The sequence below is a fragment of the Bison bison genome, unplaced genomic scaffold (assembly GCF_000754665.1).
Source record: "Bison bison bison isolate TAMUID 2011002044 unplaced genomic scaffold, Bison_UMD1.0 scf7180017864386, whole genome shotgun sequence".
In the NCBI taxonomy this organism is placed as follows: Eukaryota; Metazoa; Chordata; class Mammalia; order Artiodactyla; family Bovidae; genus Bison; species Bison bison.
The window spans coordinates 330052-335374 of record NW_011494958.1 but is presented as its reverse complement, the minus strand read 5'-3'; positions in this window follow the sequence as shown (position 1 = coordinate 335374).

The following is a 5323-nucleotide window of genomic DNA, read 5'->3' as shown; positions in this document are numbered from 1 at the left end:
GTGATGGGTCTGTTAAGATTTTCTATTTCTTCCTGGTCGAGTTTTGGAAAGTTGTACTTTTCTAAGAATTTGTCCATTTCTTCCACATTGTCCATTTTATTGGCATATAATTGTTCATAGTAGTCTCTTATGATCCTTTGTACCTCTGCGTTGTCTGTTGTGATCTCTCCATTTTCATTTCTAATTTTATTGATTTGATTTTTCTCTCTTGTTTCTTGATGAGTCTGGCTAATGGTTCATCAATTTTATTTATCCTTTCAAAGAACCAGCTTTTGGCTTTGTTTGTTTTTGCTATGGTCTCTTTTGTTTCTTTTGCATTTATTTTTGCCCTAATTTTTAAGATTTCTTTCCTTCTACTAACCCTGGGGTTCTTCATTTCTTCCTTTTCTAGTTGCTTTAGGTGTAGAGTTAGGTTATTTATTTGACTTTTTTCTTGTTTCTTGAGGTATGCCTGTATTGCTATGAACCATTTAAAACAAATTCATAACAAAGCAGTAAAACTTATTTTAGACTTTCTCAAGTTGCATACAATGGAAACTAGCAGAATATAGTCTTAATTTTTAAATGACATTTTAATTTCTTCAATTTTTACACATTAAATGGATTCAGTATATTACATGTTGTTGTTTAGTTACTAAACTGTGTCCACCTCTTTTTTCTGACCCCATGGACTGTAGCCTGCCTTGCACCTCTGTCCATGGGGTTCTCCAGGCAAGAATACTGGAGTGGCTTGCCATTTCCTTCTCCAGGGGATCTATCTTTCCTACCCAGGCATTGAACCTGTGTCTCCTGCTTTGGCAGGTGGATTCTTTACCACTGAATCACTTGGGATGCCATATTAGAGAAGGAAATGGCAACCCACTCTAGTATTCTTGCCTGGAGAATCCCATGAACAGAGGAGCTTGGAGGGCTTTCAGTCGCAAAGAGTCAGACACGACTGAAGTGACTAACACATTATATGCAATTATGTTTTAACAAACTTATTAGAATTAAAAAACTTAGTGTTGGTGACAGAGTAAGATGAAGTAAGAAGACCATTCATTTTCACTTTTGTTTAAGGCAAAGATTCTCAACTTTTCAATATTTTGTTTATGGATTTGATCCTCTTTAGAGAATCCTCTGTATCATCTCTAATAGTGATTTCCCCTCAACATGTCGTGAATTCCACGGTTTTAATGATACATTCTGTCATGCATGTATAAAATATAAATTGAAATATGACAACGTTCCATGTATTGTCTATGCAGGGAGTGTAGGGTGCTAAAAAACAAACGTTCTGTAATCTTTGCTTTTGTTTAAGGCAAAGCTTCAATTCCATCCCTTAAAAAATAGAGAGAACATAAAATGACGGACACAGACTTTATAATAATTATAAACCCTCAGACATTCTGCAAACATAATTGTATACATACATACAATATCTAAGTGGCAAACAGCAAACTTTATGAAAAAAAAATTCAATTTTTAGTTTGGAAGAATACAGTGAAAAACAGGAATAAAAATGTGCTGAATTCACTATTTGAAAGGAAAGGAGCTGGCAGGCAATTTCAAATAGAGGAAGCAATTGACTAACTAACCTAACAAATGTATTCAGATTTACAGGGCATTTGTTCATTGCAAAGAAAGCTAATTCACACGCCTATTTGCACATAATGAATAATTATTTTCACTTGAATACTAAGAGAAGGAAGATACTATGAAGTGTATATTTCATGAACTGCTGTTGGTCTGGATCTTACTTATAGTCAAATATGCTCCTTCTTAAGAAAACTACCCTGCATCTCTGTACAAACCTCCATAGCTAATACCCTTTGTCTCTACTCAAGTGAATTGTAGAAGTGCTTGGACTTAGGTTCAAGGTTTTACAGGAAGCACTTTACACCTCCCATTTCCTCTTCTAACTGGGCTTCCATGTCCGCTGTTTTACGGTCAGCATTGCTCCTTGCATTGTTGAATTCAATATTCCTTTTTATTTGCAGCATCATAAAATAAGGCATTAATTAATTAGTCAAGCAAATGACCACAGTGATCTTGGCCCTAGATTAGTCTGGATTGCCTATCAGGTGAACTCAGGTAAATGTTATTGCCTGCCATTCCCTCTGACCTTTTGCAGTATTTACTGGACTCTTGGCCTCACCTGGGTGGAGTCTCTGAGAAGATCTTATCATAGAGGTCCAAATTCTTCTTGAATGGTTGATGGTGGAGATAGAAGCTCTGTTTCCAGACAAGACAGCAGGATGGAAGTCAAGCACTGATCCCCCAGCCAGAGTTAGGAGTCCATAAGCAACAACCATGTTCTGTTCATCCAAAGATTGCACAGGCTGAGGGATGCAGCAGAGGAGATATTTATAGCTCCCTATGTCTGCTCATTAGCACATTTCCCTCCTGTTATGCTAATCTCTAATAACTGGTTTCCTTCTGGGACACTGGTCTGGAGAGATAACAGAATTTTCCTGCTCATTCTCCGTGTCTAGGAGACACTGTTACAAGCCAGATTAATTCAGTGATTATTACATCTTCCATGATATCTCTTGTCTTCCAGAACAATAAACCTTAAGGTCCCAGTACTTTAGCCCAACTCTGAATTCACTGTTAAGCTTGAAAAATCTGTTTTTATGTTCCTGATGAGAGCAAAATTAAATCTTACTATTTGAGACAATATGATGGATCCAGATAGTACTTTGCTAAGTGAAAAAAGTCAGATGGAGAAAGACTCACTTATATGTGGAATATCACTTTTATTTGGAGTAAAAAACACAAAACACATGAGTGAGAAAAAAAAAAGCGGACTCATAGATACAGACAACAAATGAATGTTTGACAGGGGGGAGAGTGATGATGGAGCAAAATAGGTGGTGGGGATTAAGAGATACACATATCCAGTTATAAAATAAGTAAGCCACAGAGATGTAATAAACAGTATAGGGAATATGGTCAATAATATTTTCATAACTTTGGGGACAGATGGTTATTGAACTGAACCAGTAGATCAATTCATAATGTATGCAAATGTCAGCTCACTATATATTACACCTGAAACTAGCAATCAGTTCAGTTCAGTTCAGTCGCTCAGTCGTGTCTGACTCTTTGCGACCCCATGAATTGCAGCACGCCAGGCCTCCCTGTCCATCACCAACTCCCGGAGTTCACTCAGACTCACGTTCCATCAAGTCAGTGATGCCGTCCAGCCATCTCATCCTCTGTCATCCCCTTCTTCTCCTGCCCCCAATCTCTCCCAGCATCAGAGTCTTTTCCAATGAGTCAACTCTTCGCATGAGGTGGCCAAAGTACTGGAGTTTCAGCTTTAGCATCATTGCTTCCAAAGAAATCCCAGGGCTGATCTCCTTCAGAATGGACTGGTTGGATCTCCTTGCAGTCCAAGGGACTCTCAAGATTGTATGCCAACTATATATCAATTATAGCACTATACACAAAAGCAAACTCAAAATGGATTTAAGATCTGAAACTGTAAAACTTTTAGAGGAAAACAGGCACAATGCTCTTTGACATAAATTGCAGCAAGATCCTCTATGACTCACCTCCTCGAATAATGGAAATAAAAACAAAAATAAATAAATGAGCCAGGTGGCGCCAGTGGCAAAGAACCTGCCTGCCAATGTAGGGGATGTAAGAAACTTGGGTTTAATCCCTGGGTTGAGAAGATCCCTTGGATTAGGGCATGGCAACCTACTCCAGTATCCTGGCCTGGAGAATCCCGTGGACAAAAGAGCCTGGCAGGCTGCATTCCATAGGTTCACAAAGAGATGGACACGACTGAAGTGACTTATCACACACACAATTAAACTTAAAAGCTTTTGCACAGCAAAAGAAACTATAAACAGGATGAAAAGACAGTCCTCAGAATGGGAGAAAATAATTGCAAATAAAGCAATTGACAAAGGATTAATTTCCAAAATATATAAGCAGCACATGCAGCTCAATAGCAGAAAAACAAACAACTCAATCAAAAAATGAGCAGAAGACCTAAACAGTTATTTCTCCAAAGAAGACACATAGATGACCAATAAACACATGAAAAGATGCTCAACATTGCTCATTATTAGAGAAATGGAAATCAAAAATACAATAAGGTATCACTTTACACTTGCCAGAATGGCCATCATCAAGAAATCTGCAAACAATGAATGCAGGAGGGGTTGTGGAGAAAAAGGAACTCTCTGGCTCTGTTGGTAGGGATGTAAATTGATACAATCACTGTGGAGAACAGTATGGAGATTCCTTACTGCTGCTGCTAAGTCACTTTAGTCGTGTCCGACTCTGTGCGACCCCATAGACAGCAGCCCACCAGGCTCCGCCGTCCCTGGGATTCTCCAGGCAAGAACACTGGAGTGGGTTGCCATTTCTTTCTCCAGTGCATGAAAGTGGAAAGTGAAAGTGAAGTCGCTCAGTCGTGTCCGCCTCTTAGCGACTCCATGGACTGCAGCCCACCAGGCTCCTCCACCCATGGGATTTTCCAGGCAAGAGTACTGGAGTGGGGTGACATTAAGAAACTAAGAATAAAATTACCATATGTATCAGCAATCCCACTACTGGGCACAAACCCTGAGAAAACCATAATTCAAAAAGACACATGCATCTTTATGCTCATTGCAGCACTATTTAGGATAGCCAAGACTTGGAAGCAACCTGGATGTTTATTGACAGATGAATACTTAGCCACAAAAAGGAATGAAATTGAGTCAATTATAATGAGGTGGATGAACCTAGAGCCTGTTATACAGAATGAAGTAAGTCAGAAAGAGAAAAACAAATATCATATATCAATGCATATATATGGAATCTAGAAAAATGGTTCTGATGAACCTATTTGCGGGGCAGGAATGGAGATGTTGACATAGAGCACAGATTTGTGGACACAGTAGGGGAAGGAGAAGTTGGGGTGAATTGAGAGAGTAGCCCATATACATTACCATATGTTAAATAGATAGCTAGCGAGAAGTTGCTGTGTAATGCAGGGAGGTCAACCTGGTTCTTTGTAACAATCTATAGGGGTCGGGAGTGGGAGGGAGGTTCAAGATGGAGGGGGCATATGTGTAATTATGGCTGATTCACACTGTTGTATAGTAGAAACCAACAGAACACGGTAAAACAATTATCCTCCAATTCATTTCAGTCGCTCAGTCATGTCCGACTCTTTGCGACCCCATGGACTGCAGTAGGCCAGGCTTCCCTGTCCATCGCCAGCCCCCAGAGTTCACTCAAACTCATGTCCATCGAGTTGGTGATGCCATCCAACCATCTTGTCCTCTGTTGTCCCCTTCTCCTCCTGCCTTCAATCTTTCCCAGCATCAGGGTCTTTTCC